The sequence below is a fragment of the Heterocephalus glaber genome, unplaced genomic scaffold (assembly GCF_053883595.1).
Source record: "Heterocephalus glaber isolate CG9 unplaced genomic scaffold, H.glaber_assembly_v1.0 deba00001504, whole genome shotgun sequence".
Lineage (NCBI taxonomy): Eukaryota > Metazoa > Chordata > Mammalia > Rodentia > Bathyergidae > Heterocephalus > Heterocephalus glaber.
In genome coordinates, this window is record NW_028258324.1 from 42109308 (window position 1) to 42134391 (window position 25084).

At 34.3% G+C, this 25084-nt stretch overlaps 1 long non-coding RNA gene across 4 annotated transcripts in view; it reads left to right on the plus strand.

The window, feature by feature from the left end:
- The window catches only part of LOC106009238 (uncharacterized), a 601717-nt gene that overhangs the window by 13649 nt on the left and 562984 nt on the right, over positions 1-25084 (plus strand). The gene's annotated exons all lie outside the window — the stretch shown is intronic.

Genomic DNA, 25084 nt, shown 5'->3' on the forward strand with positions numbered 1-25084 from the left:
CATAGAACTTTGAATTGAGGAATGAGGGAAAGAGAGAAGTTAAGGATAACTCTGAGAATTGCAGTTCATGTAATTGGGTAGCTAATGATGACATTAATTACAATAAGGAATAGTAACTAAGCTTTTTCAAGAGGGAGATTGGAAACGAGGCAGAAACAGTATAAAAGAACAGGGGGCCGGGGATTTAGCTCAGTGGTTCTGCCGCTTGCCTTGCAAGCTCAAGGACCTGAGTGCAATCCCCCGTACCTCCCAAAAAACCCTAATATCTTAAAATAGTATAGAAGAGTGGAGATAATGACTTTGGAATGGTCGTGCTGAGCTTGTTACCTAATGAACATACAAGCAGAGCAATATTTCTCAACCTTGGGTTTTTGACACTCAGACAAAATACTCTTTGTTGTACGTAGAAACAAAAATTATTGTACATTGTTGTGCTCTGTACAAAGTTGTACATTGCCGGGGGTTTAGCAACATCTGTTGGGGCTCTACCCACTAGATGTCATTAGCACCCCACCGAGTTGTACCAACCAAAATGTCTTCAGAATTCTGCAAGGGGTCCCTGAGGCAGGGACAGAATTGCCCCCAGCTGAGGCCCACTAAAATACAGACAACAAAGGAGGTGTTATGACAGTGCATTTATGGCTAAAACCAATATTTAATATCATAAGTACTGGTAATGTGAATATGAGATTGTGCAGAGAGGAATGTAGATGATTATATTATCTAATTTTTGCTTGAACAGCTCCAGAGAATGAAAATTTCTAAATTTATGAGAGATTGAGGCAATCCATTATATTTTTGGATATTTTCAAAGGTTTTATATTTTTCTTATTGATATATACTGTTAAAATGAGGCAATTTTTTGTATTGGTCTAAAATTAATCTTTCTACAACTACTGTTAATGAGTCCTAACTTTCTTTTCATAAGACACAAAACAAGTTTATTAAGACAAGTTAAATTTCTTTTAAATTCCTCCAGAAGCAATCAAATTAATTTTTGCAATTCAGTATCTTTGTCTTCTGGCTAAATGTCTTTAATATTTTTAACTTTCCTTTATATGTTATATTTTGAGACTTACACAATGAGTACTTTCTACCAAATAGCAACCATTTGAAATATCCTTCTTAAGTGATAGAGCAGAGAACTAAACAAACTCAATGACCGACCTGTCCAGTTTGGAGGAAAGTGAGCCTTCATCTTCCACATTTTAGTCATAGTATTTTGATTGAAATACCTCAAAATTGCATTGGAGTTTTTGTTAGACATATTATACCTTTTTATTTTATATGAACTTGATTTTCAATGATATTCCATATCATATATTATGATTTTTAACTCAAATAAGGAAATTTACAGTCAGTTTTTTAAGAATGTACTTCTGGTTAGTTCACAATTTCAACCTGATTGATCTTTTGAGTTATGAATTCATCATCCAACATGTTTGTTATTTCTACCAGTTTCTTGCTATCTACACAGTAGATCAGTATTGCTACAGACACATTTATCCAAGTTATTAATAAAAACATGAGCTGGTTAGATTCAAAGATAATGGGATTACATAAGTGCTATAAATTTTCGCTTTAGTGCATCTCCAGCTATTTTTTTTACTTAAGTATCTTTTTATTTTCATAGAGTGCTATGTAAATGAGATTCATGTGGATAAGCATTATGTTTCACCTTTCCCAGCCAAATATTTGAAAAATAATCCTACTATAGAATTATGTTCCATTTATAGGAAGGAGTAATGTCAGAGAGAAAAATGATTGTAAGTGATAAAAGCAGACTATATTTCACTACAAAATTACATGGTAATATATGTGTGTGTGTATGAATGTGTGTAAAGAGCACCAGAAGATTAATGATAGTTGTCTCTAAAGTCAAGATTGTTGCCTTTCTGTATTGCATTTTGTAGTCTTGAAATGTCATATAAAAAGTTTGTTACTTTTATAAGTAAAAAATAAATTTAAATATATGTAAATAAATATATATCTATATATTTTAAATAGATATGGACTTGAACCTAGGGTCTCACATGACAAGCAAGTGTTCTAACGCCAAGCTAAATATCCAGACTCTATTATATAATTTTGAATTAACAAAATTAAAATCAGAATCTGGTTAAAATTATGTAGGCTTCTGATGACCAGGTTTTAGGAAAAAAAGTGACCTCTATCTATAGGAGAAACTTTTCTAAGGGGGACACAGATTTTTTAATGCTCTCTAGAAGAAGGAGAGCAAGGGTTGCTTCAGATTTTCTTGTCACAACTTCCTGCCTCACTCACTGGCAGATCTCTTCAGGAGATGACAAATGTGGCTCGACAAGTCAGAAGCTGCCAGATGTGGAAACATGCTTGTTTCAACAAGGTGTTGTAAAGATAAAATGAGAAGGTAAATGTGAAATATTATGTACAACAATGGTAAAAGGATTATTCAGTATTAAGTTATTGATGAAAAGGAATTTCTGGCATAATTATTTTGAAAGAATATTGTACTTCATAAAGATACAGAGTAGCAGAATGTTTGACCACTGTGTAGAATAAATTCCACAAAGGCAGGGCCATGTCTTATGAAATTTATACTGTCAAACACCTAACACCTAACCTTGTACCTAGGAATAATTATCTTATGTGTGGACAGAAGATAAATCATATAGCTGGAATTATTTTCAAAATAGTAATCATTTTTAACATGAGCAAAATGAAATAATAATGTTATCATATATGTTATCATAAATTAATTATGGAGACTGTTATCATGTTATCTTGGCATAGTAGATGATCCACTGATATTACTACTGAGTAATAAATATCATTTCACTTCTTTTTCAGTTTCCTAATTTTGGTCACTCTAAGATTTTATATACTTGACATAAAATGATATGTACAATTATCTATACCTTTTGTGGTGCTATTTATGAGATCTCAAGTAACTTCTATGTTTTGATGACTTAACTTAGTCTCAACTTTTCCCAGCTCTATATGAATGAATTATTAATGAACATCTTTGCTAGATCTCTTCATATCTACTCAAATTTAACCTGTATAAGACCTAGCCTGTGATCCAAATTCATGCCCTTAACATCCACTTTTCGAAATATATATGTGACATACTCCATTCTTTTCAGTGTCTTTTCTTAGGGGCACTGATCTTTCCTGGTCATCCATGCTAGAACCCTTCCTTTCAGTAGGCCCCTTTTCCCATTTATTATTTCCATCAGAGTAAAAACATTCAAATCTTTTTGTGTGTGTGATACTATTTTTTTTTATTATTCATTAATTTTATTGCTACATTTTAGGTGTACAATATGATGCCATTCATCATTGGGAATTTGTACCTTTACATGATGTATCTTGGTTCTTATTTTTGTCCCATTCCCCTGCGCCCCCTTCAATCCCTCGACCCCTCCCTATTTATAAAGACTTTGTTTCCATTTTTTTTCTTTTCTAGGATTTATCCCTTTCCCTTCTTTTTTTTCCCCCACCCCTCCCACTTCCCCTTCACCTATGGACCTTTTCTTCCTATTTCACAGTATCTATTATACATTTTGATCCATATTTAAACTTTCAGTTTACATTTCAGATTATATCACTATAATCTATTTTCCTTGTTACTTGTTCTGTGTTCCTTTTTTGACTTATTTTATTAGTGCATGTTTGGAGTACATGAAGTTAAGGGTTATCTTAGGAAGTAGGTGGGTGTACATGCACAGCTCAATTCTTTTGTAATCCCCTTCCCCTTCCCACTCAACTCCTTCCTTCTCTGAACCTCCTCTGCCCCACTTTCATTCTTATTGTTATTAGTATTATTATTTTTAGGTTATGTTTATGACACAAAATGTTTACATCTATTGTATTTGGTACATATAATGACATGTCTTAAATATTTTTACTTCTCCTTTCCCCCCTGATCATTGTCCCTGTTATCCAGGACCCCTCCTCATTGGCAGAAGATCTACTGTGTGCCTGTTTCCTTCCAGCAGTTCTTTATTTTGCTCTTTATATATAGTTTGCCTTACTGAATTGAGAGATACTATGTAGTGTTTAAGCTTGGGTATCTGAGTTATTTCAGTTAACATTATATTTTCTAGGTGTATCTATTTTTTTACAAATGTCTTAGATTTATCCTTCATTATAGTCAATAGTATTCCATGATCATAATTTATAGATCCCACAGTTTCTTTATCCATTCATCTGTTGATGAGCATACAAGCTGCTTTCAGGATTTAGCTATTATGAATTGTGTTGCTACAAACGTTGATAATGCATACATTGCTAAAATGTATGTCTTTAGCTTTTCTGGAATGATACCTAGAAGGAGAAAAGCTGAGTCAAATGGAATTTCTAATTTTAGTTCTTTGAGAAATCTCCACACTGATTTTCATAGTGATTGTACTGATTTACATTCCCAACAAGAATGTAAGAGGATTCATTTTTCATGGCAGCCATGAAAGCACTTATTATTCTGTTATTTCTTGGTGACTGCCATTCTCTCTGGTATAAGATGAAATCTGAGCATTGTTTTAATCTGCATTTCTCTAGTGGCCAGTGATATTGAACACTGTTTCATATGTTTATTGATTATTTCATATGTTTATTGATTATTTGTACTTCTGAGAATTGTCTATACTCAGTTTTACTTTCCCATTTCTTAATTGGGTCTTTTATTTGGGGTGGTGTAATTTTTTGAGTTATTTATATATTCTAAATATTAGTCCTCTAAGGAGCTGCTGGCAAAGATTTTTCCCATTTTGTCTCTTCACTCTACTATTTGTTTCTTTTGCTGTGCAGAAACTTTTTAGTTTTATATAATCCTATTTGTTGATTCTTGCTGTTATTTATTGTGCAACCAGAGTTCAGAAATTCCTTGTCTACACTTATGACTTCAAATATTTTACTTATTTTATCTTCCAGTAAATTCATTGTTTCTGTTTTCATATTAGTTCTAAGGTCATATTTCAAGTCATCATGATTATTCACTTGACCATTACAATTTTCTTTTTTAGATGTCAGATCAAAATAAATATTGTTTTAAATTGTTTTTCAGTTTAAATTATTTCGATGAACATTCCTTTACGTAATAATTTTATATTGCTAAGGCCTCATGAATATCATTTGAAAGGAATAGACTTGTGGAAATAAGTTAGTTCTTCAAGTGTTCTGAACTTGTTCATAACTCTGAGATTCCATGTAAAACAGATGTTTGATGTTCTTTCCCCTATAATACTTCTCAGTATTATACCCACTGCAAGAAGAAAGAAGATGTTTATAGGACGGAATTTGGATTAGTATCTCAAAAGCTTGACAACAACCAGTGTCTTTCTGCTAGAATGTAAGAGCTATACAGATTTGTATAGAGTGAAAACAAAGTGACTTCACTTCCCAGAAAGTATCAGGTAATATTTTGAATGGTACCAAATGGCTAAGTCTTGGATAAGCTGTCCATGGTCCTATTCAGGATGATTACTAAAAAAGCCACTTTTTTCTGCCTTATCACTTGTTTTACCTTCTTTCTGCCTTCCTTGACTTAAAAAGAAATTAAAATTATTGTTCTAAATGAAAAGTTGTTTATAATGTTTATCCAAATCAGATATGTCTGTGGAAGATGATTTTGCACATGACATTTCGGGGTTGCCACTGGGATTTTTCTGAGTTTTGTTTCACTTAGTGGTAAAGCAGATTCTGAGAACCAAAAGGTTTTGCTCTAACACTGCAGCAGTCATGTGCCTTGGTCTCATCTTCGTCTTTTGAATTAAGTCTCCTCTTTTGAATTAAGTTATATGGAAGTATCTCTAGAATTAGTGTTTTAACATGATTGCTCTTTTTTTCTCCACTGTCATTTAGTCTTTCACTGTACTTCTCTGCTCTTCAAGAACTTATCATTGACAAAATATGAACAGAGAATGGTTTAGCTGTGAGCCTTTCAATATATAATCTGCGTATTTAAAAGAAGACTATGTATATTAAATTAAAAGAACTCCAACGAATACTTCACCTTTACTTAGAAAATGAGCTGTCAATCTGCCTCACTTTATTTCTTCAGTCTCTGGCTTGAAACAAGAAAGGAAAAAGAAAAATAGGAAATGAAGCTACATACAGATTGCATAAGGAAAGTGTTTTTTGACCCCCATGATGAAGCTCTAACCCAAAGAACTCCCTCCATTTTCTGAAAAGCCTCAATGATTCAGTTGCCTTAGTTGTGCCAAAGCCTGCTTATGAAATTCTGTGAATTAAAGTTAGCCTGAAGTGGGCCGGGGATTTAGCTCAGTGGTTTTGCCACCTGCTGCGCAAGCACAAGGATCTGAGTTTGATCTCCGGTACCAAAAAATAAAATAAATAAATAAATAAATAAAGTTAACCTGAAGCAAAAAATGTGACTTTTTTTTATAATTCATGAATTTTGGTTTGTTTAAATATCCCTGAAATGTGCAGAGAAAATACTAGAAAAAAGTCAGATTTTTATAGTAGAGGCCATGAATTACCCTGTACACTGACAAGTTTAAAATGAAGGGATACGGTGCAGAGCAGGGGTAGTCAGGTGAAAATAATGTTTTGTCCAGATACCAGGGATTCCCTCAGTAGGAACCACTAAAGTTGGCTAGCCCATTGCTGAAAATGATATTACACAGCTTCACCTCCTTTTCTTCCTTTCCTTTCCCATCCTCCCTTTTCCTCTTCTTTTTCCTTTTCTTTCCTTCCAATGCTGGTCTTGAATAAGCATGAACTAAACCAGGAATTTTGTAATTTACATGATTATATGAAGATATTTCAAGCAGTATGATCTAATTTTGTATATAAAGGCATACTGCTACACTACTTCAGTGAGTGACAGTGGCATTCCCCTGATGAATGATTTCTATTTTCTCATGTTAATGATTTTTCCTCTAGCCCTATAATCAGTGAACACCATTTCTCCTGAATGCCAGAGCCCACTGTCCTTAAGGAAGTTGCATTGAAAAAAAATTCTGTATACTATGCCACATTCTTTATTCTATGAATATTTTAAGTTTAAAAATGAATTATAATAATGGCTTTCTGAGAAATACTGAATGGACTAAACAATAGGTTTCAGGGCTTTTCATTAATTTTGTTAAAAATTCTATGTATTTTTGTTCTTTCTGAATTTGTCTTTTGAATGTTTTGTTTTGCAAAGTTACTAGTGGTTTAAATGATTTTATAGAGCTTTCAAGTACCCTACTTTACCTGGACATCAAAGTTAAATTGCTTATAGAGTGCTTCTCAAAGTGGGCTCCCTAGGCTTGCAACATGAGTATCACCTAGGAAGTGATTTGCAATGCAAATCCTCAGTCCCCCACCTCTGAACATCCTAAATCTGAACCTCTTTAGAAGTCCAGCCATCACTTTTAACAAGCTTTCCTGGTGAATCTGATGTAATTTGGGAACTACTTGTTTATTGCATCAGATCCTGGCAGTGGATATAAATGAAATAATAGGACTTTGATTTAAAACAGTATGATGTTTTTCTTCTAAATTTCTTTTGTTTGAAAATTTCTTGGTGGGTTTTCTATCTCTTCTTATGAGTTCTTTAAATCACATTGGTTATGGTATGAGTGTTAGCCAACTCTCTCAGCGCTAGACACAGCACTTGACGCCACAACTTAAAGGAGAGGTTTAACTTCGCTCATGTGTGAAAGGGAGTCAGTCAGTCCAACCCTAGCTGCCTCCGAGGCAGAAGCAGCATGGCCAAGTGAAGCAAAGCTGCTTAGCTCTTGGCAACTGAGAAGCACGGACTGGGACTGTTCCAGAGAAGAATGGGCCAGGGACCCTATATAGTGTCCAAGGTTACACCTCCATGACCCACTAGACACGCCCACCTGCACTCTACTAATCTGCTAGACCTTTCTTTTTTTTTTTGGTACCGGGAAACATAATCCTCGGGACCTAGTGCTCTGCTAGACCTTTCGTAATCCCATGGGATCGACATATTGGCCATATTGGGATTAACAGCTGAAATGTTTTTTTTCTTATTTTTATTTTTTGGATTAGATTCTTTTATTGGTACATTGTAGGTATACAACACAATTACATTTCTCATTGGGAATTGGACCTTTACATAATGCATCTTGGTTCTTCTTTTTTCCCCATTCCTAGCCCTCTCTTCACGTCCTCCACCCTTCCCTATTTACAAAGACTTTATTTCCATTTTTTTCATTTCTCATCATTTTTTCCTTTCCCTTCTTTCCTTTCCCCTGCCCCTCCCACTACCCCTACCCCTTTGGACCTTTGCTTCCTATTTTACATTATCGATTATTCATTCTAATCATCGGTACATTTTAGGTATACAATATAATGAGATTCATCATTGGAAATTTGCACCTTTACGTAGTCTCTCTTGGTTCTTATTTTTCACCCTTGCCCAGGCCTCCCTTCAACCCCTCCAGTCCTCCCTCTTTACAAAGATTTTGTTCCTATTTTTCCATTTTCTCATATTAATCCCATTCCCTTCTATCCTTTCCCCTAGCCCTCCCACTTCCTTCCCCTTTGCCCCTTTTCTTCCTATTTCACATTACCTATTATACATTTAGCCCTTATTTACATTTTCAGTTTCTCACACCAGAGAAACTATTTGGTATTTACACATGTGTGTCCTATTTATTTCACTTAAGAGTATTGCCTCAATGTGCATCCCCTTAGCTATAAATGTCTCTAATTTCTCATTTTTTATGGCTGAGTAGTACTCCATTTTATAAAAATCCACATTTTTTTATCCAGTCTCCAGTTGATGGGCATTTGGGCTGTTTCCAAGTTTTAGCTATCACAAACTGTGCTGCTATGAACATGGCTTCACATATATCACTGTGGTATGATTCTTTTAATTCATTGGGGAAGATCCCCAGCAGTGGAATAGCTGGGTCAAATGGGACTTCCAGTCCTAGTTCTTTGAGGTGTCTCCATACTGATTTTCACAGTGGCTGCACCAGTCTACACTCCCACCAGCAGTGGAGCAGGGTTCCTCTTTCCCCACAGCCCCGTCAGCATTTGTTATTGGTTGATTTCATGATAGCAGCCATTCTTTCTGGAGTGAAGTGGAATCTCAGCATTGTTTTCACTTGCACCTCTCAAATGACCAGTGATGTTGAACATTTTTTCATGTATTTATTTGCTATTTCTACTTCTTTGTCTGAGAAATGTCTGTTCATTTCAGATGCCCATTTTTGGATTGGGTCTTTAAATTTGGGAGGTCTGATCTTTTTAAGTTCTTTATAGATTTATAGATTTATAGATTTGAGATAGTAGACCTTTGTCTGAGGAAGAGCAGGTGAAGATTTTTTCCCACATTGTGGGTTATCTCTTCACACTGCTGATGATTTCTCTTGCTGTGCAGAAGCTTTTTAATAAGAAGAGATCCCACTTGTTGATTGTTTGTGCTAGTTCATGGGCAACTGAGGTTTTGTTCATAAAATCTTTTCCTACACTGATGTCTTCAAGGGTTCTACCTAACCTCTGTTCCAACTGGTTCAGAGTTTCTATTTTAATATTTAGATCTTTAATCCATTTTGATTTTAGTTTAGTACATGGTGAGAGATATAGGTCTAGTTTTAATCTTTGGCAAGTTGAAGCCCCATTTTTCCAGCACCATTTATTAAAGAGACTATCTTTCCTCCAGTGAGGGTGTTTGGCTCTTTTGTCGAAGATGAGATGGCTGAGTGTGTCTGGCTTTGTTTCTGCATCTTCTAATCTGTTCCACTAGTCCTCAAGTCTGTTTCTTTGCCAGTACCATGTTCTTTTTATCACAGTAGCTTTGTAGTATAGTTGCAGGTTGGGGATTGTGATACTCCCTGCCATGTCTCTGTTACCTAGAATTGCTTTTGTTATTCTGTGTCTCTTCTTGCTCCAAATGAATTTTTGGATTGTTTTCTCGAGGTCTATGAAGTATGCTGCTGGGATCTCAATTGGAATTGCATTAAATCTATATAGCAGTTTGGGAAGTATGGCCATTTTCACTATATTAATCCTTCCTACCCAGGAGCAGGGGATGTCTGTCCATTTTCTGATATCATCTTCAATCTCTCTTTTCAGAGTGCCATAGTTTTCAGAGAAGAAGTCTCTGATTTCTTTCATTAGGATGATTCCTAGGTATTTCAGATTTCTGGATGCTATTGTGAAAGGAATTATTTGCCCTATTTCTCTCTTAGTGAGTCTGTCATTCATGTAGAGGAAAGCTATTGATTTTTGTGTGTTGACCTTGTAACCAGCTACTTGACTGAATTTGGTTATTATGTCTAGAAGACTTTTGGTGGAGTTCCTGTGGTCTTCTATATAGAGTATCATGTCATCTGCAAATAATAACAATTTGACTTCTTCATTATCTATCTTTATTCCTTTTATTTCCTTCTCTTGTCTAATTGTCATGGCTAATGTTTCCAGAACTATTTTGAACAAGAGTGGTGATAGTGGACATCCTTGTCTTGTTCCTGATTTTAGTGTGAAGGATTTCAATTTTTGACCATTTAGTATGATATTGGCTGTTGGTTTTTCATAGATGGCTTCTATCAATTTGAGGTAGAGACCATCTATTCCAATTTTTTGTAGGGTTTTTATAATAAATGCATGTTGGAATTTGGCAAATGCTCTTGCTGCATCTATGGAGATAATCATATGGTTTTTGTCCTTGGCTCTATTGATATAGTGTATTACATTGATTAATTTTCGTATATTCAACCATCCCTGCATCCCTGGGATGAATCCCACTTGATCGACCTTCTTGATGGTCTTCTGCATTCTGTTTGCCAGTATCTTATTAAGGATTTTTGCATCTATGTTCATTAGTGAGATTGGCCTATATTTCTCTTTTTCAGTTGGGTCTTTCTCTGCTTTGGGGATCCAGGTGATGCTTGCTTCCAGGAATGGATTTGGGAGTATTGCTTCCCTTTCAATTTCATTGAAGAGTTTAAACAGTAGTGGCAGCAGTTCCTCTCTAAATGTCTTGTAGAATTCAGCAGTGAAGCCATCAGGGCCTGGGCTTTTCTTAGTTGATAAGTTTTGAATTACATTTTCAATTTCATTCATTGATATTGGGTTGTTCCGAATTTTTAGGTCTTCTTCATTCAACTCTGGTAATTCATATGTATCTAGGAATCTGTCCATTTCTTCTGTGTTTTCCATCTTATTGGCATATAGGTTCTGGAAGTAGGTATTGATGATCCTCTGGATTTCTGCTGGGTCTGTTGTAATTTCATCCTTTTCATTCCTAATTGCATGGATTTGGGCCTTTTCTTTCCTTTTTCTGACAAGGTTGGCTAAAGGTTTGTCAATTTTGTTGATTCTTTCAAAGAACCAACTCTTGGCTTCATTGATTTTTTGTATCGTTCTCTTAGTCTCCATTGCATTGATTTCTCCTGTGATCTTTATAATTTCCTCCCTTGTATGAGCTTTGGGGTTGTCCTGCTCTTCTTTTTCTGGAAGCTTGAGGTTCAGCATCAGGTTGTTTAATTGGGCTTGTTCTTTTTTCCTAATATGCGTATTCACTGCTATGAATTTCCCTTGTAAGACTGCTTGCATTGTGTCCCATAGATTCCTATATGTTGTATTGTCATTGTCATTTAATTGAAGGAACTGTCTGATTTCTTCTTTAATTTCCTCTGTGATCCATTGGTTATTCAGAAGTGTGTTGTTCAATTTCCATGTATTTCTGAAATTTTTTGAGTTTCTTTTGCTATGGATCTCCAATTTCATCACACTATGGTCTGATAATATACAGGGGATAACTTCAATTCCTTTGCACTTACTTAAACATGTTCTATGTGTGAATATGTGGTCTATTTTGGAGAATGACCCATGTGCTGGTGAGAAGAATGTGTATTCTGATTTTGTGGGGTGGAAGACTCTGTAAACATCTGTTAAGTTCATTTGTTCAAGAATTCGATTGAGTTCTAGTATTTCATTACTTATTTTTAGTCTAGTTGATCTATCTATTTGTGACAGTGGGGTGTTGAGGTCCCCCACTACAATTGTATTAGTGCATATATGACTTTTCATGTCTGTTAGTATTTGTTTTATATAGTTGGGTGCACTAGTGTTTGGTGCATAGATATTTATGATTGTCATCTCTTCCTCTTGGATTCTTCCCTTTATGAGGATGTAGTGTCCTTCTTTGTCTCTCCTTAATCAGTGTTGGTTTGAAATCTACTTGATCTGCCAAGAGGAGAGCTACTCCTGCTTTTTTTCAGGTTCCTGTCACATGCAGTGTTGTTTTCCACCCTTTAACTTTCAGCCTATGTGTTTCCTTTTGAATTAAGTGTGTTTCTTGTGTGCAGCATATTGTTGGATTTTGCTTCTTGACCCATTTTGCCAATCTATTTCTTTTGATTGGTGAATTGAGACCATTAACATTGATGGTTCTAACTGAAACGTATTGACTTGTCATTGCCATGACTTTTTCTTTTTGTTGGGTTCTCCCCCTTTACATTTAATTTCTTGTCATGCCAGATGGGTTCATTCTGCTTTGCTTGCTGGGGTTGTGATCCTCAATGTCTGTTCCTAGGCTATTGTGTCAAATTCTTTGGAGTGCTGGTTTGGTATTCACAAAGTTCCTAAGGTGCTCTTTGTCATGAAAGTATCTTATTTCTCCATCCATTTTGAAAGATAGTTTTGCAGGGTACATCAATCTGGGTTGGAGGCTGTTTTCTTTTAGGGCTTGGACTACATCACTCCAAGCTCTTCTTGCCTTGATGGTTTGTGTTGAGAAGTCTGCTGTGATTCTGATGGGCTTTCCTTTGTATGTGATTTGTTTCTTTTCTCTGACTGCTTAGAGAATTTTGTTCTTCTGTTGGGTTTCTGGAATCTTAACAATTCTATGCCTATGTGTAGATTTTTTTTGATCAAGCCTATTTGGAGTCCTATATGCCTCACTTATCTGTATGTCAAGCTCTTTTCCCCTGCTTGGGAAGTTTTCTGCCATTATTTCTGTGAAGAGATTTTTTATGTCATCTCCACTCTCTCCTGTTTCTTCATTGAGCCCAATGAGTCTTATGTTATTCTTCTTTGCATCATCTAGCAGCTGGTGAATTGATTTCTCATGTTCCCTTATAATTTTGAAGCAATTTTTCTTTTCCTGGTCACTAATTGCAATCTTATCTGCTATATCTGAAATTCTATCCTCACATTGGCTCATTCTGCTGTGTAGACTTTCAGTGGAGTTTTTCATGTCCTGGAAATCTATTTGCATCTGTTTTATGGATTCCATTTGTTTCTTATGTTGGAATTCCATCATGTTCCTGAGCTCCTCTCTAGATTTATTAATCACATCTTGCACTAGGGGCACAATTTCTCCTGTTATCTGAGAAATTATTTCTGATTTCCTTTTTTCCAGATCCCCCTTTGTTGCCAGTTCAGTGGGTCCAAGTGGTTGAGTATCAGAGTATCGGGTGGTTGAGTTGAGTATCAGAGTGTTCCATCTCATTTCCCTTTGGGGTTGCTGTAGGTGATCTGGAAGTCTGGTTTTGAGACTTATTTATGTGTTTTCTCATTTCGACTGGGGCAGGGGGCTGTTAGCGCCTGCATAGATTACCTCCTCTGAGCTGGGTGAGGTGGGACAGGGGCCGGGAGCAGTGGTAGGGATGGTGACCCAAAAGCCCTTTCCTGTGGGCTAGGAGCAGCCGGAGGGATGGTGGCCAGGAAACCCCTTCCTCTGGACCAGGAGCACTGGGATGGTGGCTCAGAAGCCCCTCCCTCTGGGCTGGGAGTGGTGGGAGTGATGGTGGCCCAGAAGCCCCTTCCTCTGGGCCAGGAGCAGCAGGACAGAAGGTGGCCCAAAGGCCCTTTCCTCTGGGCTGGGAGCAGCAGGAGGAATGGTGACCGGGAAGCCCCTTCCTCTGGACCAGGAGCAGTGGGACGACAGCTCAGAAGCCCCTACCTCTGGGCTGGGAACAGTGGGACTCAGTACCTTGGTCTGGTGGTCTGGTGTCCTCTGCGTCTTTGTAGTGTGGAATCAGGTGGCTGCCTGTCTGCAGTGGGGTGATTCAGTGTCTTCAGCGTGACTCAGGACTTTGGTAGGGCATGCACAGACCTGCCTGTCTGCAGCAGGCTGATTAGGCGTGTTCTGTGTGACTCATGACCTAGGTAGGGCATGGGCAGTTTTTTTTAATTTTTACAAAAGTATTTTAAAAGTTTTTAATTCCTGAAAATTGTTTATCTCTTAAAATAACAATACCTTGTTCATAGAACAATTATTATTTTCTAGTGGGTTTTCTCTTGTTATCTTCTGGAATATAATTTTTTATAAAGTGACATAACTGGATTTAAATCTCAACTGTGCTCCTAGTTTGCAACTTTAGAAAGTGGTTTGATCTTTCTGAGTCTTAGTTTTAGAGTCTGAAAATTACTTTGTATTTTACTTTGTAGATTTATTATGAAGAATAAATGATTTATTAAATTACTTAAGGAAGTGCCTAGCACATAGTCATATCTATGTGAACCTGTTTGTCTATCATCTGCCTCTTGACCTGTGATAATTCATGGAAGTATTTTAGTTTGTAAGGTCATATATGAATTTTAGTATCTGTAATGTTATTGTCATCAAACTATATATGATGTTATTTGGGAAAATATATTTTAATATAATTGAAACATCCTTTTATGATTTTGAATTGTCTTAAAAAGTGTTACTATATATCCAGTATTTGTTTTGTTAGAGATTCTGTACCTACCTATAACAGCAAGTCATTGGATTCCATAAATATTACCAATCTTTTAAAATTTCTTCTATTCTCTTAATGTACTTATGTCTTTCAGCTGGAGCATGGTACATAGGAATCATCATTTTAAAAATGTTACCTCCATTTTCCTTCCTTTGACTCATTCTCTATTTTCTTTTCTTATCTTAAGCTTCAGTAATTACAGCATCCTTAGTTCAGCTAAAGTGAGCAAGCATATCATTATGTTTAAAGTGCAAAGCACCACAGAGCTAGCTGGAAGATCATGGGTTGTTTTTATTTTGTTTGGTAAAAATTCAGGTTATACTATGGTCCTGTGGAACAAAAGAAATGGCACCGAAGATAACCTTAAATTCATTCAGTGGTTTTAATGTTAATTTTATTAAAATACCCACAAAATTAAGACTTTGTTGATCAGACTTTCTGAAACAATAAAACAAAATGATAAATTCTCAAGAGTGACCACTAGAGATGATGAAAAAAATTCTTAATTGATGAAAGTGATAGAAAACATGTGAGACTAATGTTAGAAAATTAACATATGAAAATTATACATTTTAATCTCTTTCTATTGAAGCCATCCTTCTGTCTTCAAACATGTATGTATGCTTTACCCCATATTTTTTTTAGCTTGTCGTGGTGTCCCTTTCTGGTAAGTCTTTATACTTTACTATTAATGGTCAGGTTTGTTGATGCTTTCTACTTCCATTTCCTGGCTTCCTTTTCTTAATGTCATGAATTCTCATTTCTCTCCCACTTCTTTACTGATCATTGCCCTCATGAAAGTTCAGCCCCTTGCTTAGACAGGATTGACAGTTTTTCTATATTGCTAGCCCTTACCAGTCCACCGGGTTATAAACTCTTGGTATGAGAAGGGACTTTATAGACCATTCTAGTACAGCATTTATTTTTTCAGGTGAAGAAGACCAAGCCCAGAGAGACTATGTGACCTAATAAAGCCCCTTAATGAGTTAGTGACTGAGGCAAATTCAGAACTCCTGAGCCTTGATTTCTAATTTGGTCTAGTCATATGATTAAAGACAAACTTTCTAGTTCTAGAGGTGGAAATAAAATAATATCTTTTCCCTACATATGAATGACTATTTAGTAAGTATGATAAAAGTAATATTTGAAAGCTTACTGTATGTCAACTACTTATTCCCTTTTTTCAAGTGGAGAAAATGAAATAGATAACAACTTGCCTCAAATCAAATAGTCATAAACTTACAGAGACCATGTAAACAAGAACCTGAAACTTACACAGTATCCTCTTAGATAAAGACTACCATTTGTTGACAGGATATGGAGTCCTTTATCAGGTTAGAAGTGGGAAGGAATGGGAGTAAGAAATGCAACATCATTTTCATTGGATCTCTGTAGGTGTTTCCAGCAAGGACCAGCTGTGTGTACTCTAGCCTCAGGAGTGTTTCTGCCTTTTCATTTCTTTGCCATTATAGGACTGAGTGTGTCAGTTTCTTGCTGACTGTCACCTTGGGTCTGCCTTCAGCTGCTAGCCCTTCCAACAAGGCCACTTACTTTTTCATAGACAGTTAGGATTTGAAGTCTCTAGATAAAAAGAGCCAATTAGCAAGACACAGTGTATTTAAAATTTTTATTGTAAATTAGCAATTTGTAATTGTGAATATTTATAGGTCACAAAATGAAGTTATGATTTGTGAGTACAATGTACAATGTGGAATTATTAAATGAAGTTCCTCGACAACCCCATTACTACAAATAATTAACACTTTTTGTGGAGAGAGCATTTAAAATGTACTCTCAGCAAGTTTGAAATGTACAATACTCTGTTTCTTAACTATATTCACCACTCTGTGAAGTAGAGCTAGAACAAACCAAAATTGATACTCATCTCTGTATAACTGTGATTTTTATACACTTTGAACATTATCTTTCCATTCCTGCAACCCCCAAGCCATTGAAATCATCTTTCTCCTCTGTTTCTAGGTGTTTGATTGTTTGAGATTCCACAGATAAAGTGAGATCTTGCCATGTTTGTCTCTTTGTGCCTGACTTATTGCACTTACTTCAATGTTCACCAATTCTATTCATGTTGTTGGAAAAGACAACTTTTTTATACTTTCAATTATGTTTATATGCCACATTTTCTTTACGTATTTATCTATGCTTGGACACTTAGGTTTATTCCATAATATGGGTATTGTGCCTAGTGATGCAGTGAACATATAAGTTCAATCTGTTCAAAAAATTATTTCAAATCTTTTGAGGGAAATACCCAGAAATAGAATTGATGTATTATATGATAATTCTATTGTTAGTTTTTTTGAAGACACTCCATGCAGGTTTCCATAATAACTAGTAATTTATAGTCCCATTAACAATGTACAAGGATTCCCTTATTACCATATCCTTTCCAATATGTGTTTGTTTGTTTCTTTGTTTGTTTGTACCAGGGATCGAACTCAGAACGCTGTGCTTGTGAGGCAGGCAGCAGAACCACTGAGCTAAATCCCCAGCCCTTTAAATTTTTGATCATATCCTTTCTAATGTTGTGAGATGATACCTAATTATGTTCTTAATTTACTTTTCTTTAGGTACGTTTATTAGGTATGTTGAACATTTTTGGGGGTAGGTTTTGGCTATTTGTGTGTCTTTTTTTGAGAAATATCTATACAAGTCCTTTGCCTATTTTTTAATCCATTTTTTTTTTTTTTTTTTTTTTTTTTGCTATTGATTCGTTTGAGCCACATCTTTTTTTGTTGTTTGTATTTGTTTTTTGAGACAGGGTTTCACTATGTGGTTCAGGCTACCCTTGTAATCACTATGTAGCCTAGGCTGGTCTCAAACGCTGAACAATCCTCCTATATCAGCCTCCCAAGTGCTGGAATTACAGGCATGTGCCACTAGGTTCAGGGAGTCACATTATATATCTTGAATGTTAACCTTTTATGTGATGTATGGCTTGCAAATATTTTCTACTCAATTGTAGGTTGTCTGTAAACTAGTAAATAATTATGTTTCTACGTGGAAACCTTTTAGTTTAATGAAATCCCTTTTATTTTTGTTGTCTGTGCTGTTGGAGTCAAATCCAAAAACTCAGTGTCCAGACTGATGTCATGTAGTGTTTCCCCTGTGTTCTCTGTTAATATTTTTACTGCTTCTATTCTTAGTAGGAACATCTTTAATCCATTTTAAATTGGTTTTAGCATATGGTTTGGGAAAAGAATCCGATTTCATTCTTCTGAATTCATTTTTTGCAACACTATTTTTTGAAGACCATCCTTTTCCCATAAGTGATCACAGTAAATTTTTAGTGTAGAAAACCAACACAAAAAAAATTTATGGTATTTGTATACACTAACAGCAAAATATCTGAAAAAAAAAATCCAGAGAACAATCACATTTACAATAGTCACCAAAATACCCTTACGAATAAATTCAAACAAGGAGGTAAAAGACTTGTACATTGAAAACTATAAAACTTTTGTGAAAGAAATTGAAGAAGATAATATTTATTTCATGTGCATGATTAAAAAACATAATATTGTTAAAATGTCTATACTTTCTAAGGTGATTCACAAATTCAATATGACCCTGATGAAAATTTCTCATAAATTTTTATAGAAATAAGAAGTGGAAATTTAAAATTTTTCATGGAGCCACAAAATACCCAGAAGAGCCAGAACAATCATAAAAAAGAAACAAATAAAGTCACACATATCATGCGACCTGATTTTAAACTATACTGCAATATCATAGTAATTAAAACAGCATGATACTGGCCAAAAAATAGACATAATCACCAAAATAATTAATAAGGAAAATAGTCTAACCACTGTTGTCTCACAAAAGAAAATAGTATTATCTCCCTATGCTGCTTGATTTCTCAGGTCTTCATAATCAAATGACATTATTTCAACCTTACTCATCATATTCCTTAACCACTGCTTTTCAACATAATCTTTCTGTATTAGCTAATTATTGGGTCACAAACATTCACTGAAGATCTATTTTAAAAAACCTGTCTGAGTGAAGGAAATATATTAAGGGAGAAAGAGTTCAAGTTATGGTATTTAATTATATCACAAGCCAATAAAGAAAAAAAGAAGACTACATAGTATTTATTTTTGTTATATAAAATAGTATTACCAAGCCCCTACTGTGTTTTATATACTTAACAGATATCTAATGATATTTTTGTGTACTTTGTCATATATCAGGCACTGTGTACATTTATATCAGTCCAGTCAATACTGTGACATAGATATCATTAGTTCTATTTTAAGAGGAAGCTGAGGTGCATGCAGATAAATGATCTGTCTAAGGCTGCATAACAAAGTAGCAGAGATAGAATCAACAGGAGCAATCCAATAACAAAGCCTATGCTTTTTCTTTTTCACTATGACACCTCTGGTGTTTTTGAGTCAAGGCTTAGATTTTAATTAGTTTTTCTTAGAGGATTTGGGAGTCATTTTACAATGGAGGCCATATGTGAACAAAATTTGAAATATATGAAGTAATTCTGCAAGTAAGTAAATTTTGACCCAGGAAAGGCGTAAAGCTATGGAACAGTATGATGAAAAAGTTTTTAGCAAGTAATTTGATGTACCTGTTTTGTAATTTTTGCCACTTAAGTATTGAGGGCCTTATTCTGTTGTAGTCAAGGCAAATAGATTAATGGACTTGACATTCACAAACATAATTTAAAAAGTAATTACTATTCTTTAAATATTATTTGAAATTATTTGTTTGCATATAATGCTTCGTATTAGAACTATAAGCTTGTAGAGAAAATGGTCTAGACATTTTCTTTTTCTTTTTCTTTTTTATTTTTTAGACATTTTATTTTTCTCACTAAGCTTAGTATAATATTAAAGACTTATTAAATGCATTTTCTGAACAATGGAATTAGAAAATATCTGCATGGGCAGTGAAAACAAAAATAATATTACTTCTACCACTGATATTAAAATGCTAATATAATTTCTGAGGCTAATGGTTCATTTCAGTGAAACATTCTAGTTAGGTCAATAGTGGATATTTCATCCTGCCAGCTTTCTCTTCCTTTAATTGATGCATGTATTGACCCTGATGCTTCTCTACTTGGAAGAAAGACTCTATGAGAGCATGTAGATCATTGCTGCAAATCCATTATTATAACTTTAAAAGAAATTTAAAGTCTATGTTTTCCTGGTAGTGGGTCAGAAAGTATCTTTGCATTCAAAAGTTTACTGTATTTTTTATAGCTGACCTAACTAATAATGTTACACATAAATTCAATTTGTGTTGTAATCTTATCATTGTTTTTGGCATGTGTTATAAGGAAAATAATTTAAAAATTTAATAAAACATATAAAATGTTTATGTGCATGTTATTCCCATACAACAATTTATCTACAACAATAAGATTCAGAAAGACAATCAGTATCTCTTACTATCATCATTGTAAGTTAGTATGAGGAAAGGAATACACATACTAAAGTATTATTCTATGTGTATAGTAAAATGGAAAACACTTTAAAAGATTTTATTTTACACTAAGCAACTTCATGAAAATTAGAGTTAAGCTTGCCCCTTTGATTTTAATTACAAATTTTGTGACATATTATTTTGTCTCACAATCTTTCTTTAATATATAAGATATAACAATAGTATTTAGGTTTATTTTTAAAATTTTGATTTGTAATCAACTGAAAGATCACATTGATATAAATTCCTTCATATTTGATTTAAATAACTGTAATGTCATGCACTGTCTTCCCCCAAAAGTAGATTCTGAAAAAAAATTGTGTTAAAAAAACCCTGAGTATTCTAAAGATGAACAGTTACAGAGGTAGGGCTGAGGGAGAAGTTAAACTGGGAAGCTGAGTGACTCTTTAGAATTCACTTGACTTGAGATGAGAGGTCTATTCTGTTATGTCCTCATGTTAATCAGTCTTTGATCGCACTTACTGCCCTTAGGAGAAAGTTACCTGCAAAGATGGCTAATAGCTAAGAATAGCTCTCCCACTAACTGCAGGGAATACCAGACAATACATTATGACATCCATCACAATTCCAAATTCTCAAAATGGGAAGAATTTTTAAAGTTTGGAAGTATGTTAGAAAAAAATAGTAACAAATAGAAAGTTTTAATCAAGTTCAACAAATTATAATTTGACCAGACATGAGGTAAGGTTTTAATGTTTTGTGTTCTTATAAATTCAAATGAAGATTAAATAAATGGGTGAACTACAAGACATTAATATTGTGTATTAATCTTTTAAAGAAAAAGAAATTATACCGTGCATTTATAAGTGTTTTATGTATCCAAAGCATTATTGTATAGGTATCAAGTTGTTCTTAATTGTGATCTCTACTACAGCATACTTGTGTGGCCAAGTAACACTAAAAATAAGGACTTATTATGCTTAACTTCATTCTTATCTTAATGTTCTGGATAAACATAGAAAATATGTTACTCTCTATGTCTCCAATGTATTATTTTTTTTAATTTTTATTCAGAGAAAGCTAGCCATATGTAATGTTTAAAATATCGCAAATATGTGTAGCATGAAAGTATGTTAGTCATACATAAAAACATAACAGTGGTTTAGCATCATCTTTGAAATGTATATTCTGAAGCTCCAAACACTATAGTAGAAAATTTGAAACCATTTCTCATAGCAATGATCTTCAATTAACAGAAAGTAAATGTAAAAATTTAACTTGACTCATTTTTTTAACCTGTCTCTGTTAGGTTTCCATCACAACAAAATTTCTGCTATAATTAATTTGAAACAAAAATGGTTTATTCTAGCCCAGTTTTAATGGTTTCAGTCCATAATTAGGCAGAACCACAGTTTTGGACCTGTGAGAAGGCAGCATGTCATGGTGAGAGTGCATGGCCAAGAGTCAAAACACAAATAGAAGAGTCTAGAATTCCACAGTCCCATAAGGACCTCCCCTAGTCCTCAAGTCTTATAGGTTCTACCCGTTCCCAAAAGTGCTACTCCAAAAGCCATGGACCTTTGGGGAACATTAACAATTTAAACTATAGCAATGATTATCAATACTTTACTCTTTTTGTGTGTGTGTGGTACCGGGGATTGAACTCGGGACCTTGCACTTTCAAGGCAGGTGACAGAACCACTGAACCAAATCCTCGGCCCCTATACTTTACTCTTGAGAAGTCGTGATGTATTTCCAAATGACTAAATTGTAATGTCAACATATAAATCTTTAATCCCTTATTAGATTTGTTTTATCACCATTCTCTTTTCAAAAATACGTGAAATATATATGAAGCAGACAAGATTTTAGTAACAATAAAAATGTCTTTTATTCATCTCAGAGTATTTTCTCAACCCTATGAATGTTTTGATAAACTAAAAATAATAACTTTAAAAAAAGACTAAATGATGTTGAATTTAAAGAATCCCCACTGCAGCATACAAGATTATGATTGAAGTGTCTTTGACCAAGTTAGAAAAGAAATACCATTAGTAAAATTGTATTATCAAACAAGATAATGAGGAGCATAAGGAAACTGAGTGACCAGTAGGTTATCAAAGTATTCTGGAGATTCTTTGTCTCTTTTAAAACTTTCAGACATAAAAATCATAACAGCTGTAAGAAAAGTCGATAGCAATACAATCATTATAAAATTTACCCTTATTAACTTGTAGCCTGAATAAATAAGAATCAAGTTTGCCCATGCTTTTATGCCTGACCTTTCAAAATAGCAATAGGGAATGCTTGAAACCAGTCATGCAGCCTTCAGTTTTGTTTTAAGTTGTCTAAATCTTTCTGCATCTCTTCTTAACATAGATATACCTTAATTAGGCTGTTATCTACAACTTTACTGCTCAAGATGTATTCAGCAGACTTGTGGCATTAGCTCTACCACCCATGAGCTTGTTAAAATTCCTGGGGAAGCTGGGGTCAGGGGAGGACCCTTGAGCCCACAAGCTTGAGATCAGGTTTGTAACACAGAGAAAGTCCATATCAAAAAAGGAACCAGGGATTGGGGGATGAAAAAAGAAAATATGAAAACTCTTGGGTGAGATGATATCTCATTCTAGTTTAGATTCACATTTCTCTGATGAGTATGAAGAGCATTTTTCTTCCTGTACGTGTTGATTATTTTTATGTGTTCTTTTGAAGATATCCATTCAAGTAATTTTCCTATCTTTAATTGGATTAGTTGCATTTTTAAAAATTTCTGTTTTTGTTTTTACTTCCTTATCTCTGGATATTAATCTCTTGCCTAATAAATAATTTGCAAATATTTTCTCAAATTCTGAATATTTTCTCATCACTGTTATTTATTTGTTTGGGGGACATGCAAAAACTTTTCAGCTCTGTATAACCCCATTTGTCTGTATTTGATTGTGTTCCCTGTGTTTTTGAACTCTTATCCCCCCCAAAAAAAAGAAGAAGAAAAAGCACTCCCTTAAAAATCATCTTGATATGTTTCCTCTATATTTTCTAGTAGTTTCATTTTAGGTCCTTTTACAATTTTGATCCATATTAAATTGATTTTTTGTGTATGGTGAGAGATAAAAATTTAGTTTTATTTTTCAGTACATGAATATCCAGATTTCATACACTATCTCACCTTAGAATGTTATTATCTAATAAGAGAAACAAACACTGATGATGACACAGAGAAATGGAACATGTACACTCTTGATGAGAATCTAAACTAGTATACCCATTATGGAAAACATTATGGATCTCCTCAAAAAAATTAAAAGTAGGATATGATCCACTATCACACTACTGGTTGTATATCCAAAGTAAATAAAATCAGTAGTATGTCAGATACCTGCAGTCAGTGACATAAACTAGCCAGTTAATAAATGACTGAGCAGACTTCATAAGGAATGTGGCAAATTTGAAAGCATGAGCACTAGGAGGGATGTATATGGGAGAAATAGTTTTTGACTTTCATTGTTGTGTGATACAAGGGGTTCCTGCCCACTATTGCTAAATATTATATATAAATATTTCTAATATGTCTGAAAGTTGTATTCTAAGTGAAATCTACCAATTTAAAATGTATTTTCTCTTTCTTTGTCTACCTTTAATTTTTCTGTTACCTTTTTGAATATAGTACATCATACAAATATGAGAAAACTGGTTTGAATCTTCATGCTTGAATGACCAAAAGTGTATTAAGTAAGAATATATGAATATTCTATTATAAATCTATTCCAATAGCTGGCATGATGTTTTCTATGCTAGGATTAGCATTTTCGTTAAAGAACCAGAATGTGACTCTAAGAAACTGTCTAGCTAAGCAAATACATCTTGCCTGGAATTCTCAAATACCACTGTTGACTAAGGTGGAACCTTCTTAGATATTTATAGAAGTTGAGTTTTCACATGTCAGCTTTGAATTTGGGGAAGAACTTTGGTGTGATTTTTGAGGCAGTTTATGTTCTCAGTAATAGAAATATTTGCCTTTCATGACTAAATTTCCTAATCTTTTCAATATCTTTTTTTCTTTTCACATGAAGATTATAACCCAATAAGACAATTTAGTAGACCCAATCCAGATATATTTATAAAGCAAGTTTCTTGTAGACTTGGTCATATGAGTTATTCTTTTTAAAAAATATACTTCTTGATGTGAATTTGGAGATAGTTCTTGGTTAGTTGATCTCTAGTTTGATTTGATACTAGAATTACCGGAGTAATTAAAAAAATTTCTAATGCCCTAGCTAGATTTCATAACAAAATCAGAGTATTTTAGTGACATATGGTAGGGCTTCATTATCATTTTTTAAGCTCTTTGGTTGGTTTTCTTCAGTGTGCTAAGGCAGAGAAATATTTTTAAATGATGCTGACTAGAATTCTCCATTTAGGATGAAAGTTATAGAAATTTAAATCCTCATGGTACAGGCCAGTGGTAGAGTATGTACTTAGTATGTGTCAGGCCCTGAGTTCAATTCCCAGTATGAAACACAAACAACAAGCAAACAAACACAAAACATAAGGGTGAAATATATTTCATTCCCATGGTCATTTCTTTCACAAATATATATTAAATGTTTACTTGTGCTGGGTGCTTTGCTTTGAGAGCCAAGATGCAAAAATGAATAAAATGCTTTTTTATGTTTGGAGCCTCAAATATTTGGAAATCTATTCATTATAGTCAGTTATTTTGAAGGAATAAACAAAATGTTAAGATTGCTTTGTAGAAATATGTCTGTAATAATAAAGAAATGGTAAGCTGCTGTGGATTTTAACTCAAGTGTAGGAGAAAAAATTCACACAGAAAGTTTCCTTGAAGGAAATTTAAAAATGAATAGGCAATTTGGTTAAGGTAAGATGGAGCTCTATGAGAGATACAGTTAACATTGGTGAGAACAATTTGTCCTCTTTGATTGCTTGAAGATGGAAGAGGGCTCACAAGTTGATTATACTCACCAAATTTAGTACATATA